The sequence below is a fragment of the Eulemur rufifrons genome, chromosome 16 (assembly GCF_041146395.1).
Source record: "Eulemur rufifrons isolate Redbay chromosome 16, OSU_ERuf_1, whole genome shotgun sequence".
Classification (NCBI taxonomy): domain Eukaryota; kingdom Metazoa; phylum Chordata; class Mammalia; order Primates; family Lemuridae; genus Eulemur; species Eulemur rufifrons.
Genome location: NC_090998.1, coordinates 11,055,057 through 11,071,310, shown reverse-complemented (window position 1 = coordinate 11,071,310; position 16,254 = coordinate 11,055,057). Strand labels below are relative to the sequence as shown.

Sequence of the window (16,254 nt, the reverse complement as noted above, 5' to 3'; positions counted from 1 at the left end):
CTATTTAATAAAGTGTTGCGTTTAAGATGAGGCTTTTATCACAGTTTTTTGATTCACATCGACAGTATGGAGCATTTGGGGAGCAGGAACCAGTGTGTGAATGATTTTGTCACATCTGGGTTCACTGCAGCTGTGTAAGTATGACATTTTGTGCTTTCAAAATCGGTATGTGGGATTCCTTTAAAAAGCATTCAGTGCACCCACTAAATGCCAGCCACGCCTCTACTTGCCTCTTCTTGTCTTTTTATGTATTTTTCTAAATATATGTGTATAGACAGTGTGGAGAAAATAGAGCATTTATTTTGTGACATAAGGAAGTTGGTGAAAGGATCACATTTTAAAAAAAATACGGTGATCAAAATTTCTTATACCAGCTGGTTCCTGAAGCGGTCAGAATGATCTTTCTTTCACCACAACTGAATTTTAACAATGTTGATCATTGGGGCTAAATTAATATATAGGAAAAAACTCCTCTTTTGATGAAACACCACAAAATTGTTGAGCAGTTAAAGAATTTCAGCCATAATCGTGTAATCCTTTTACCTCATAAGGAAGAACTCGAGGGACATTAGTATACTATTAACTTGACTATATCCATAAGCTCCTTCTTCCAAAAAATTTGTAGAAACAATTTCTGAATAATCTAAAAACAAAACAAAAACCTTTACAGTGTTAAGTTTCTTATTTTTGTCTTTTTAAAATACATCATTACATCAAAATAATAATAATCTGCCTAAACTTATTAAGTGTACATTTCTCAGGCTATCAATGAATGGAGCTTTTTAAAAATCTGAATATTTTTCTGAACATTTTGTTTCAATCAGAGTTCAAAAAAATTGAGGCTGCAAAATGAGTTTTATAATGGCTATTTGGTGATGATAAAATGTAGTTCATGTTTTTCTGTAGCTAGCAATGGGCCCCAATATTCTTTGTAAAGAAAATAGAAAGCTGCAACAAAAATCTCCCATTGTATTTATTTTTTTAGCAATATTAGAAAAAATATTCTATTTTTTATTCAGTGCTACGTAATTCCTCATGGTAGCCTACCATTCATTATTTGGTACCTGTATTGGCCTCTTACTGTATTTGGGTTTTATTTTATTTTATTTTATTTTTTTTGAAACACAGTCTTGTTCTGTTACCCAGGCTAGAGTGAGTGCCGTGGCATCAGCCTAGCTCACAGCAACCTCAAACTCCTGGGCCCAAGCTATCCTTCTGTCTCAGCCTCCCGAGTAGCTGGGACTACAGGCCTGCGCCAGCATGCCTGGCTAATTTTTTTCTATATATATTTTTAGTTGGGCAGATAATTTCTTTCTATTTTTAGTAGAGATGTGGTCTTGCTCTTGCTCAGGCTGGTCTCGAACTCCTGAGCTCAAGCGATCCACCCGCCTCAGCCTCCCAGAGTGCTTGGATTACAGGCGTGAGCCACCGTTCCCAGCCTGGGTTTTATTTTAATATGACTATGTGTCACCACTTGAAAAACTCAATTTGTTGTTATTAACAGAACCCGATTGAGAATACCAGAAGACGGTTACAGATGCCAAAAATTCTTTATTCAGGACAATATAACATAACTAATTGATGATATATAATAAGGTTGAAAAATTTTTGATGATGTATTTTATCTACAAATATCATGCACTGCTGATATTTGTTATGGTCTGAGACATGAGAAATGACCACTTACAGACCAAATTGAGCCAAATCAGGAGGCTTTATTAGCTGGCCAGCGACTACTCCCTGTACTGCCAAAGGCGGCGGCACAGAGAGCAGTTTTGAGCTTTTGAAGTAGAAAGTTTTTATTGTGAGTGAAAAATCATTGAGGCAGAGCAAGTATGATTATAGGGGCAAAAAGTAACATTACATTACTTTCATGTCTTGGTATAACAGGACCTGGGCAATTTAGGGTTTGGTCATGTGGAACACTTTGGGCACTGTCTTTAGTAAGTAGTTTTACGGAAATGATATAGTAGGTTAATGATTTTTCGGCACGAAACTTATATTACGACATTATAGAAATAGCTTTGACAATGTTAAAATTTTAGCCTTTTAACATTATATGGTCAAAAGTTATAACAGTCAGTAGTCTTGAAGTTTTTGGCCCTTAAAATTCCCCACTGGTTTTTAGGGGGAATTAAATCATTGATTTTTTTTTTAATTTATTTATTTTTGTTTGTTTGTTTTTCAGCTCATTAAGGGGGTACAAAAGATCAGGCTATATACATTGCCCATGCCTCCCCATCCCCCCGAATCTGAGCTTCAATTGTGGCCATTCCCTAGACAGTGCACATCACACTCATCATGTAGGTGTGCACCCCTCCCCTCCCCCCCACCCCATCCCCCCCAGTCAGAACTTCAGTCGTGTCCATTCCCCAGGCAGTGCGCATGGCACTCATCAAGTAGGTATACACCCATCTCTTCCACCCAGCCCCGACCTCTGTCCGATACCCAATTGGTGTTATGCCCAAATGTGCACTCAGGGAAACCAGTTTGCTGGTGAGTACATGTGGTGCTTATTTTTCCATTCTTGGGATACTTCACTTAATAGAATGGGTTCCAGCTCTCTCCAGGAGAACCAAAGAGATGCCATATCGCCATTAAGTTTTAAGTTTTGGAAAGATAAAGTTGAGTTATTGTGTATTTTATTAAGATTTTGAAATATTTTTTACATTTGTAATTTAGAACATTTTTTAAAAATAATTTATTTTAACTTTTTTTGGCTATTTGTATCACTCTGTCTCCCACACAAATGTCTTAAGTAAATAAGGTGTTTAGTTTATGTCTAAGGATTTATCTTTTAAGTATGGAGTGGAATTTTATGTTATGACAGTGTCATTTATTGTCTTTGTAAGTACCTAAGTGTAGTTTATAGGTTGCTGGGGGGGTGCCTTTGGTCAGTTTAAAGTAAGTAATTAGGAGGAACGAGAGGAGTCTTTGAAAAGTCTTATTTTCAGCGGGTCTTCAGTTGGTTGGATAATTTATTTTCTGGGAGTTGATCTGAAGATGTCTTTTTAATCTGGGTTTGATGGATCTTGTGGTGCTTTCTGGCAACTTTTATGGCTGTTGGCGTGGTGAGGGTTACTGGCAGGGGTCTAGTCTACCTTGCCTCCAAGGTAGTGGGGTGGAGTATTTTTATCTAGACGAGATTTCGGGGCTGTACCTGAAATGAAGCCTTTTTCAGGGGGAAGATTAATTGGTCTAGGATGAGTGGCCTTTATAAGGTGTCGGGTCTGTTGGACATCAGAGTGTAAGGCCTATAGTGACTTAAGAAGGGAATGGTTATTTAACTCTGTTATTTTGTCCTCCCCCAGCTTGGGGATAAGTAGGGGCGGTCAGCTGAACATGATTTTATATGGGGTTAAGCTTTTAATATAAGGAATGTATTTATCCCTTAGTAGAGTAAAGGGGAGGAGGCTTACTCAGTCTACGCCAGTCTCTAGCTTTAACTTGTTTAATGTTTTTTAAAGTTTTATTTATTTTTTTATTTGTCTTGAACTCTGAGGCTTATAAGCATAGTGTAATTTTTAATTAATCTTTAATGTCTTAGTTAATAATTGAATTGTTTGGGTGATGAACGCCAGGCCATGATCGGACCCCAGTGCAAGTGGGAGGCCAAATCGGGGAACAATCTCAGTAACTAGTTTTTTTATAGCTATTTGTGTTGTCTCTGACTTTGTAGGAAAAGCTTTTGTTCATCTAGAGAAAGTATTAATGAATATAAATAATTACCGGTATCTGTACTTGACTGGATTTACTTGAGTGTAGACGTGGCACCTTGTTGAAGTTTGCTGGGCTTGGTGGTATAGTCGAGAATATCCGACCTCTTGAATTAGTTTTGGTCTTTAGGGGTTTTTTTATTTTAACTTTTTTTTTAATTTTTTTCTGTGTAGTTTGGAGACTCTGGCAAGAGCTGTTTTGGCAGAGCAGGGAGAGTTAGGAGAGGCCCCACTGGTTTTTGCATGACTTTTTTTGTTGTCGCCTCGGTGAAAGCATCATCTCTCATCACTGGGGAGTCAGTCCTCATTTTTGGTAAAATGTCCCCTGTACATGTGTTGTTGTAAAGGCCCTCTCCTGCCTGAGGGCCTGGGTCAGGGGTATGAGTTTAGCCTTTTGGGCTGGGGTTTTATGTCCAAGAGCCTGTGCCCAGATAACCTGGTCAGCAGTCACAACAGCCTCCCTGTATACCTGACTCCCTCTGAGATATGGCAGGGTTGAGGGAGGCTGCTTTTAGGAAGTGAATCTTGCATGTTGGGGGGGGTCTAGCAACAGCACCTGATATTGGCTTATGTAGGGGTTTGAAAACCACCTTTTGGGAGTGTGGGGCTATAGTTGGTAAGTCCTGCCTCAAGTTTAGTTTAGAGGCGTTTTTGACCAGAATGGCAGTTGTGCCAATGGCTCGCAGGCAGTTTGGCCAACCTGAAGTCACAGGGTCTAGTCTTTTAGATAAGTAAGCCACTGGTCTTTTTTAGGGTCCCGGCGTCTGGGTTAATATTCCCTTTACTATGCCTGGTTCTCAGCAACATATAATTGGAAAGGTTTAGTTAGATTAGGCAAAGCCAATGTAGGAGCGTTTGTGAGAGCTTGTTTGAGAGTCTAAAAAGTCTGGGTTTTAGTTTTAGTCTAAACTAGAGGTTTTTTTTTAGAAAGGGGGCCCTTTAGCTTGTTGGACAACGGAATATGTTGTTCTTGTGTCTACCTAAAACTCTAAAGTTTGCCTCTGACATTTAAAGTTACTTTGGGGTCCTGGGGGCTTATTGGGATGGAGGCCCGGCCCCGTCAGCCTGTGTCTTTTATAAGGACCGGCGTGGACTTGGTTCCCTCATGTTTTTTGTGGGGACATTTATTTTTCCAGTGACCATGTTTTTTGTAATAGGCACACTGGTCACGGACTAAGCCGGTCTTTTTTTTTTTTTTTTTTCTATCTCGATTTGGTCTTTTAGGCTCCTTGTATCTTAGTTTTATATATTTTTTTTTTTATCATAGTAGATATGAGAATTTTGGCCATCCCTTTAGACTGTGCAGTCTCAGGGTCTTCTCTGTTGTTGTAGATCTTCTGGGCAATTTTTATTAACTTAGACACCATTTTTTTTTTAAATCTTTTCAATTTCTGTAGTTTTTTTCTACTAACTGGGGCCGACAGAGTGGCAAAGGCAATATTAACGGCACGTTTATTTTTTGGTGCTTCTGGGTCTATGGGAGTATACAGGCAGTAAGCTTTAAAGAGGCGTTTTAAGAACGCGGCCAGGGGCTCCTTAGGTCCCTGTATGGTTTTGTTTATCTTAGACAAATTAGTCGGCCTTTTAGCCACAGTCTGTATGCCTCCTAGTAGAGTCTGGTGATACCCATTGAGAGACTCCTTATCTTGTTTCTCATTTGGGTCCCAACTGGGTGCCCGGCAAGGAAGACAAATTTTACTTGGACTGGGTCAGTCGTGGGTTGCCCATCCGGGCCAGGAATGGTTTTGACTGCCTCCGTCCTCATCTGCTCGCACTCTTCAGAAGGCAAGAGGGTTTGGGGGAGCTGCTGGCAGTCCTCCCAACTTGGCTGGTAAGTATTGTTAGAGCCAGTTCCCCTTGGCCCCAGGAACAGAGAGGCAGAGTCATTGAGGCTTCAAAAAGGCAAAGGAGTTTATTGGCTAGCTCGAGCTAGGGTCCAAGTCCCAGAGTACCAACGCAGCAGCCTCTCCACGAACTAGGACCCGGCCCTGGGGTAAAGGTTAAGCTTTTATACTTTTCTGTACGCTAGTTTTCACATGACACGTTAGTCTGCACACGACATACTAGTCTGCACACGACACGTTAGTCTGCACACGACACACTGGTCTGCACACGACACACTAGTCTGCACTCCATCCCCCTTTAGTTTATTTGTTCTTTTAGAAGTGGCTGATCGCGTTGGCTCCTGATTGATTGACTCTAAGCTTCGGGCTTTTCGCTCTGGCGCCAGTTGTAGTTAACATCATTTAGGGGAAGAGGAGGGTCTCTGAGGAGGGTTTGAACTCATTCAAACCGAGCGATTGCTATATGGGACAACAGAAAGATTTCTATCTCTTTTCAAATGCATAGAAAAAATATTACCAAACTTTACTGAATATTTACATTTAATATTATGTAATATAAACTTGTAAGCCTTTTTAAAACAATGTCTTAACTATCACAATGCTAAGCATGAACAAGATGCATAATAAATGTTGAAGAAGTAAGAAGCCTGAATTATTGGAAAAAGAAGGGGATTTAGATCCAAATCAATCAATAAATAAATCTGTGTGTATGCATGCACTTGTAAAAGGTAAACAATAAATAAATATTATTCTTGGTACCCAGCATTCTAGGAATGATGACTTCTATGAATTTAGAAAACTGTTACTTTGTAGGAAGAGCTTTACATAACTGTGGATAAGTCCTTTTACAGAACTAACTTTTTTAAAAAAATCAAATCTCTTTTAAAAAAATTTACTGTAAATTGACAAATTATATACTTGTATATATTTATGGAGAATCAAGTGATGTTATGATTTATAAGTATAATGTGGAATAATTAAATCAAACTAATTAACATATTTATCACCTCAATTACCTAAGTTTTTTTTTTTTTTTTGGTGAGAACATTTGAAATATACTCTCTCAGAGATTTTGAAATGTCCAATACAGTATTATTAACTATTTTAACCGTAGTGTGCAGTAGATCTCAAACAAAACAAGGCTTATTCCTCTTTGAGGCTTTGTACCCTTTCACTGCCATCTTCCCATTTTCCCTACCCTTAACTTTAGAGTGTTTACAAAGCCTCAGTGCTTAGGAAGCCACTTATACCACTTTAGATTCTTGTTGCCTGCTATGTATGTTAGAATTTTGTAATAGTACTTACCCAGAACTCAAGTTGACAGACTCAAATATACAGATGAGGCAAAAAAAAAAAAAGGAAAGCAAGCAAATCAATGAAAATAAATAACTCTTTATTTGCATATTAGCAAATGAGAATTCAGCATTTCCTTCATCACCCACTACAAGAGACTTCAACCTACTGTATGTAAGGCACACAGTATCTGGATGAAGCTCAGCTGAGCTGTCCGGGGAACTACAAAGATTTTTATGAAGAAAGCTATCAATCCAGTCATTAGCTAGTCTTGATGGTTGCTGATTTAATATTGTGTAAACAGTTTTTTAAAGGGAGTTTATTGAATTTTCAAGAATCAGATAAATGTAATATTTTGAGATGAATGCATTAAGAAATCTTCAGCAGTGATATTAAACATTGGAGCATTCTCTTGCAGACAATGGATAGGGTCATAAATAGCACATTTACATTCATTTTCATTGTGGAATTCATAATTGGAAATTTGGGAAATGGATTCATAGCACTGGTGAACTGTGTTGACTGGGTGAAGAGAAGAAAGGTCTCTTTGGCTGATCAAATCCTCTCTGCTTTGGCAATCTCCAGAACTGCTCTGCTCTGGTTAATATTCTTAAGTTGGTATGTATCTATGTTTAATCCAGCTTTATTTATGTCTGAAAAATTCTCTAGAACACTTACTGTCACCTGGACAGTGGCCAATCATTTTAGCATCTGGCTTGCTACAAGCCTCAGCATCTTTTATTTTCTCAAGATAGCCAATTTTTCCAACTCGATTTTTCTCTACCTAAAGTGGAGAGTTAAAAAGGTGGTTTCAGTGATACTTCTGTTGACGTTGGTCCTCTTGTTCTTTAATATTGCACTGATAAACATCCATGTTAATACCTGGATTAATGGATTTGAAAGAAACAGGACTTCCATTTCCATTTCAAGTAACTTTGTACAATTTTCCACTCTTCTTTTATTCACCAACACTACATTCACTGTCATACCCTTTACTTTGTCCCTGACAACTGTTATCCTGCTAATCTCTTCCCTGTGGAAACATGTTAAGAAGATGCAGCATGGTGCCAAAGGATCTGCAGATGCCAGCACCACGGTCCACATAAGAGCCATGCAAGCTGTGGTGGCCTTCCTCCTACTATACGCCATTTTCTTTTTGTCTTATTTAATACCAATTTGGAGCTCTGACTTGCTGGAGAAAACTCTGATCATGATATTTTGCCAGGCTTTTGTAATTGCTTATCCTTCAGGCCACTCATGTGTCCTGATTCTGTACAACAGTAAGCTGAGACAGGCCTGTCTTTGGGTGCTATGGTGGCTTCGGTGTAGGTTCAAAGATGGGGAGCCCTCAAGCCATACACCATTTAGGGAATCCTCTTGAGTATTAGAGAGGAAAATCAGTTTATAAGAAATTCTTGTATGTTATATAAATTTATACTTTCCCAATATTCTCCCATTATGTATAAATTATGAGTTTTATGAAAGTATGCTTGAAATAAACACTATCCAAACATATTACAACTTGGAAGAATATATACAAGAATGTATATTAACATACTTATACATAGAAGGATATGAATATGGACCACTTATATATAAGAAGTCTTTATAGTAACATATCAGTTTTGTATCAATCATTAACCTTTTTGAGATTTTTAAAATAAGAATGCAACCAGGTTTTCATAGGGACAGAAATTTAAAGTAACTCATGAGTGATCAACAAATGCATTATTAGCAGTGATTTGATTATATGCATGTGTTATTAATATTGGTTTTATGGCAGAAATAAAAACTAATAGGTGAAAAATATAAAACAAGTTAAAGGTGTGAGATAAAAGGGAGGGAATCACGGTCATGTGCCTTGTGTTTAATATTGTTAAATCTTCTATATAAGAGAATCTTCTATATTTTTAGAAGTTATGAATTTGCTCCTAGCCTATGTTCACAAAGAAATCCCTTCACATGCAGGCTCTGTGTTTGGAATGGATTGTCTTGTTCTCCTAATGTAGTTCATCTACTCATTTATTCATTGAACATATCTGTGCTGAACATCTTTTGTATGTGTTTTTTAAAGATATTTTAATAAGAAACATATGCTATAAAATAAAAAGTGGGCCTATGTCATAGGTAGCCACTAAAAAGAGGAAGATATAATATGTATGAGGCAAATAAATCTGTAATCTGTATACTTCATAACTTTCTAACACTCACATATGAGCAATAACATTTTTCACATGAAGAAGCTGAGGTTCTGTGTTACCCAGTAGTGCACGGAGACACAAGCTCAGGGCAGAGGAACAGTCCCCAGCAGAGTGAGGCTCTCCCCCAAATTCAGATGACGCATCAGCAGGAACAGGCTGCTCATAACCACATCTCAATTTGGTGGAAAAAACACATAAAAGAATATATAATGTTGGTGGTTATATTAAATGTTCTTAATTTTTTTCTATAGTATTTGGTACCTAATTAATATGTTTCCAATTCAAGTAACTTTGTACAATTTTTCAATCTTTTATTCACCAACACTGCAAACAAAAGTGATTGTTTTTGTTTGTTTATTGAGTTAGAAGCCAGCTTCTTTGCTAAACCATTACACGTGCTTCGTGTTTTCAGCTCACTCTGTTTGTCTTTTGCAGATAGAAAATTACATCATCTACATTTATTGATTTATGATGATTACTTTTACTTCTTCCTTTTAATTATTTATAATTTAATTTGTTGGTGTTGGTTTGTATAATGAACTGACTTGAACATTCAAAATGTTAAGTAATTGTGGTGATAACTGATATCTTTGTAGATGGAGTGTTTCTTAGTGTTTCAACAATAAACATACTGACTTTGGCGTTGCAAATACATACTTTTTAAAATCTTTTTCAGAGAGAATCTTGTCTTATTTTTCTGCATGTGGCACTCTAATAAAATCTGTGCTAAAAAGCATCAAATGTACTTTGTTATTTACTAAGGTGATCTGTGACCAGTTAAAATAATGATACTTGTTAACAGTGGCACCTAAAACAAAGGTATATTTTTTTACTCTATGCATTCTGGATTTAATGAAACACCATATACACATTCACATTTAGATATATTGTAACAAAATTTCACTGTCAGAGGCAAACTGGAATTCAGAAAGTAACTGGAATTCGCAAAGTAATGAGATAATCTCTAAAGGAGGAGGAAAACCTAATTTGAATAACAAGAGAAACCTTATCAAAAAATTATATGCCAGAAGATAATTGATTCATATTTTCAATGTGCTAAGGAATGTAACTATAATCCTGAATTCTTGGCTAAAATGTGGGATTGAATTAGATAATATTTCTAAATAAAAAAGACTGGGGATATTTACTAAAAATACCTCCTCACAGAAAATGCTACTAACGGATCTCCTTCAGAAAGACTACCATGGGCTGACTTACATGCCCCCAAAATCCATATGTATTTTGTTTCAGTTTGGTGGAAAAACCACATAAAAGAATATATAATTTTGGTGGTTATAGTAAATGTTCTTAATTTTCCATGTTCAAGCCTTCATCTCCAGTGTGACTGTATCTGGAGATAAGTCCTCTAAGGAGATATTCAAAGGTTAAATGAGGTCATGACGATGGACCCCTAATTCAAGGGGACTGGAAGACACCAGGAGTCCGTGGGCACAGAGGAAAGAGCAGGTGAGGACACAATGAGAAGGTGGCCTGTCTATAAGCCAGCAAGAGAGGCTTCATCAGAAACCAACCCTGCAGCCCTCTGTTAACTAAAAATATAATGAGGGTTATACTTTGGAAAAAGGAGAGCATGATTTCCCATAAAAAGGTCTTTTTACAGCTCGCAGCAGCCATTCTGGCAAGCCTGGAAACACAGCTCTTAGCCACAAGCCAGGTACACATGCTTAAAGGGAGAGAAAAGGGGAACAGGATTTTATACTGAGCAGGGTGGCTAAATATGCATATTTAACAAGCTACAGGAGGAGTTGTATTTATGAAAAGAGAAATCATGTGCATGTGTAATTGTGCTTTATAGCTCCCAGCCTGTCATGGCTGGGAACTCACTTTTAAGGTGTTCGGGGACTCCTAGGACTAAGAGGGGTCCATTCAGTTAGCAGAGGGCTTAGGATATTAGTTTTAGCTCATATCCTTCATCTTGGATTTCCAGCCTCCAGAACCATAAGAAAATAACTTTCTGATGTTTAAGTCATCCAGTCTGTGGTATTTTGTTATGGCAGCCTGAGTAGACTAATAGAAAGACAAAAAATAAATTAAGATGGGAAAATTTGGATGGAAGAAGTGATATTGAGCAAATAAAATGTTAAATATGCTGAGAAAATAAGTAAGCATTGGCTGTATGTAAGTTGTAATAAAATTGATATTTTATAGTTTAAAGCAAGCTAGTGTTAAAATTCAATATATAAACTGCATACTCAAAATTGCTAAATTTTATTCTACATAAATTATGCAGTTATACTTCAATAAAGGTGGTTAATAAAACAAAAAAATCTACATAGCACATATTGGAAGGGAGTGATAGTGCAAAGAAATTTTAAAACATGTCAAGAACTTTTCCTGGATTGAAAGAAGACAGTGATTTAATTGAAACATGATCAAAAACAGAAACATGTTATGTATATTAACAAATGTATGTTTTGTAATAAAAAAATAGAAAAGGAAGTAAACATCTAAATAGATGGCTTGCAAAAAGCAATAGCAACAATTCCATCAATCCAAGACAAAGCAGACAAAGAGAATTAGAAAACAAAAGAGAAAGCATGATGAAAACCACAAGTAGGACATTAGAAATGAGTTCAGAGTTATCAAAAATCACTACATGAATTAAGTTAGTCATTAAAAGGCAGAAACACTCTAATTTTAGATTAGTAAATATATGTTATATATGTAACATATTAATATTAAATTTTATATATTTTATACATTTATAAATTTGATATATTTTAATTTTGTGTATTATATCTTATATACAAGAGACACACCTAAAAGAAATAAATAAAAAATGGTAGAAAATACGTGGGCAAAGATGTAAGGATACCAACGGTCAAAGGCCTGCTAGGGGCTTTCAAACATGCATTCTCCCCTTCCTGGTTCCTGGCAGACCCCCTGTGTTATCATGTGCATTTTGGCATCCAAACTTTGGATCCTTCTGTTAGATGAGAGATAGACAAACTTCCACTTAATTAAATCACTAGTATGTTTTTACTCATTTCTTTAGCTTTGTAATACGAAGCTAAATCTTAAACTAATATATCAACCAAACAAAAGCTGATGGAGCAATATTAATATCAAAGGAAATGCTTTTTAAGGTGAATTGTATCAGTATTTAAACAGAGATATTTAAGTTAATAAAACAACAATAAATAAGATATAATAATTATGGCCATGAGTGCTTTTAAAAATACAGTATCAAAATAAATAAATCGAAATTTTAAAAATGGACAAAATGTTGAATCAATATACAATAAAAATTCAAGTATTTCATAAGCTGATAGATCAAGCAAAATTAGTAACTATAAAAAGGATGTGAATAACACAAGTAAGTTTAATTTAATAGATAAATGTAGAGTCCTTCACTAACAGAGAATGAACAATCATTGGAGTGAAACCTTTAACTTCTTCAAACCATAGACCATGTACTAAGCCAACAAATTCTCAATAAATGTCAAAGAATGGCTATTACACAAAATATGTTCTCAGATTACCATAATAGAATACTTTAATGAAATAAGATTAACAATAATAATATGCCATAAATTGGGAAAGTAAATTACTCTCCAATTCAACCATAGCTAAAAAAATCTTGAAAAAAAAACCCACACACATTGGGGTTAATCCCAAATTTAAAACTGAACAACAACTAAAGCATTAACTAAACTGAAAGTTTGAAAATTTCAGCCAAAGCTGAAAAATTCATATCTATGAATGTATTTATTAAAAAAAATTAAAAGATGAATGGGCCAATATTTAACTCAAGAAGATATAAGATTAGTGACAAAGTCATCTTTAAAAAGTAGAATCAAGTTAGAAACAAAATAATATTAATAATAATATTAGTGTTCACTTAGTTTTATTGTATACAGACAGCTATACATCAGTTTTCTATATACATTATCATGATTAATCCTGAAAACAATCGCACTACATTAAGTCTTTAAGGAAACTGAAGAATAAAAGAAGTTAAATACCTAACAAGTTTACACAGCTAGAAAATGGGACAATTGAAATGTTAGCACAAGCAATTTGGTCTCCAAGCTTGTATTTTTAACTATTTTATAATTTGCACATAATAAAGAAGAAATTGATGACATAGAAAACTAAAATAAAATACAGATGAGAGCAGACTAAAGGATTCTTTGTAAAAATCAATAAACAGACAAAAGCAGATATATTAATAGACAATGTTAGAAACATAATAGTAGTACATAGTAAAAAAAGGCATATATATACACTTTTTAAAAATTGTCTTTAATTTCTTGGCTTGGTAGCATGGGCAGTTTCTGCAGTACCAGGCTCTGGACTAAAAAGCTGAGTGTGAAAGAAAAGGATTTAAATCTAAATCAGCCCTCGGAGATTCATTTTTTATTTTGGAAATTACAGGACAATAATTTATGTCTTATGGCTCGTTAGAATTTTCTGTAAACTACATGAAATGTATGGGTGGTGGTATGTGTGTGTTGGTGTGTGTCTATGAGCTTGTAAGCAATAAAGCTAAATATAAGTAAGTAGTTATCAGCTCCCAATGTGAGGGAATATTAGTTTTCCTTGGGATTCCTAGGGAAACTGGGAAGCTTTTGATAGTAAAAATTTGAAAAACCTACAGATGAGTTCCTTTAAGCCTTTCTACATGGATCTAATGTTTTTGTAAAATAAACCCTTAATGGTAATAAGCCATTAAGGTCATCTCCGGATTACTAATTTCCGTCTACCAATGTAGCCATTTCCTGCACAATCTATGTATTAAGTTTAAAAATTTTAATAGCTAACATCTAAACTTCATGAACCCAGATTATGTAGAGGTTAGACAAGGCAAAAAACTGCAAAACAATGAAAGCGAATACACCTTTATTTGCATGCTACAAATGACAGTTCAGCTTTCATGCCAACATCAGCTATGAAAGACTCCAGCCTGTGTGGTAAGGACACAAAGTATATCAATAGTAGTTATTTTGAGCTGCTTTGGGAATAAGAATGTTTTCCATAAAGACAGCACTGAACGTAGCAAATAGTATACTCTGGTGCTTTCCTGCTTGAGGTTGGTAACAGAATTTAAAAGAAAACGAACACTTTACTGCACAATCAAAACCAGGTTCCAGTAGAACTTAAGGTTAATATATTAAGGGATCACAACCACTAAGAATAGGTTTGTCTTTTTTTTGCTTCCAGACACAGTAAGTTTACTACTGAGCAACATTTCCACTGTAGTAATGCAGAATTTGTTCTTGGACATTTGCCAATGGCTTCATAGCACTGGTGAACTTCATTACTGGGTCAAGAGAGGAAAGATCTTCTGAGCTAATCAAATTCTCACTGCTCTCGTGGTCTCCAGATTTGGTTTTCTCTGAATAATGTTATTAAATTGGTATTCAACTGTGTTTAATCAGCGTTATATCATCTAGAAGTAAGAATTATTGCTCATGTCACCTGGGCAGTCACCAACTATTTTGCATTTGACTTGCAACTAGCCTTAGTATACTTTATTTGGTCGAGATCGCCAATTTCTCCAACCATATTTTTCTATACCTAAAAAGGAGAGTTAAGAGTGTAGTTTTCGTGATACTGTTGGGGACTTTGGTCTTTTTGTCTTGTCATCTTGTAGTGGTAAACATGGATAAGAGTATGAAGATAAAAGAATATGAAAGAAACGTTGACTTGAAAGATGAAATTGAGGAGCACTATATACCTTTCGAATAGGACTATATTTACTCTAGCAAACTTCATACTCTTTTACAATGTCCCTGATAGGTTTCTGCTATTAATCTGTTCCCTACGCAAACATTTCAAGAAGATGCAGCTTTATGGTTGTGATGTGTGGGCCTGCAGAATTAATACCACACGCACATGGATACCACCCAGGCTCTCCATTGATGCTCTCTGGAGCAGCAGCAGCAACTGCAGCTGCAGCTGCCCCTGGTGCTGCTTCAGCCAGGGCTGCTTCAAGTGGATAAAATGTGGGGTCAGTGCCTGGAGGTGGTGGAGTGCAGTGGCCTGAGGCCTGTACCTCAAAACCAGTCTGTCCTCCTAGGGCTCTGGGCCTGTGTTGGGAGGGGCAACCTTGAAGAGCTTGGAAAGGCCTTCAGGGCCTTTTTCCCTTTGTTCTGACTATTAGCCCCTGGCTGCCTTTTATCCTGCTCATCTCTTTATCAAAAGGTCTCTCTTTGCATTCTAGGAGCCTCTCCTGAAAATGTTCTTTCTTTCTATTCTACATAGCCAGATGGTGAATTTTCCAAGTTTTTACACTCTTCTTCCCTTTTAATTAGAAATTTGGCTTTTAGCTAATTCCTTTGCTGTAGTAACTGAGAAAAAGCTATTAAAAATAACCAAACCACTTCTTGAGCACTTTGCTGATTAGAAATTTCTTCCACCAGACTCCCCAGGTCATCACTCCTAAGTTTGGCCTTCCACAGAGCTCTCGGGCATGGACACCAGGCAGCCAGGTTCTTCCCTTCGGTGTACCATGGGTGCATTTGCTCCAGTTCCCAGTGAGTTCCTCCTCATTTCCATCTGAAACCTCATCTGAACGGCCTTTACTTTCCAAATTTCTATCAGCATTTTCGTCACAGCTACTTAACCAACCTCTAAGAAGTTCCAAACTTCCCTCCTCTTTTTCTCTTCTTTTGAGCCCTCATCAGAATCACCCTAATGCTGCGTCCCCAGCAATAGTCTTTTTCTGACCTGCTTCCCCAAACCCTTCCAACCACTGCCCTTCATCCAGTTCCAAAGCTGCTTCCATGTTTTCACCTATCTTTATAGCAACACCCCATTCCTTAGTCTAAGTTTCTGTCTTAGTCCATTTTGTGTTGCCGTAACAGAATACCTGAAGCTGAGTAATTTATAAAGTAAAGAGGTTTATTTAGCTCATGGTTCTGCAGGCTGGGAATTTCAAGAAGCATGGTGCTGGCATCGCTCAGCCTCTGGTGAGGGCTTTTCTGCTGCATCACAACATGGCAGAAGGTCATAGAGGAAAGAGACACAAAGAGGCAAACCCAAGAGGCACCTTGTAAAAGACAAAATGGCTAAAAAATGATAAAAACATTTTCTGTCTCTTTAAAACATTCTCACTCTTTTTGGGAACAAAAACCTGCATGCCTGCCTCAGGCCAGTGGTCAGGAGGAGCAAGGGAGAGTCCTTTGTTCTTTATATTACAGGAGATGCCTGGCAGAACTGTCCCTGGGGGTGCAG

At 36.7% G+C, this 16,254-nt stretch overlaps 1 pseudogene; it reads left to right on the top strand.

Annotated features, from left to right (window-relative positions):
• Positions 1 to 66: 66 nt before the first annotated feature.
• LOC138396851 (taste receptor type 2 member 50-like) lies at positions 67 to 15,064 on the top strand (annotated as a pseudogene).
• The last annotated feature ends 1,190 nt before the right edge of the window (positions 15,065 to 16,254 follow it).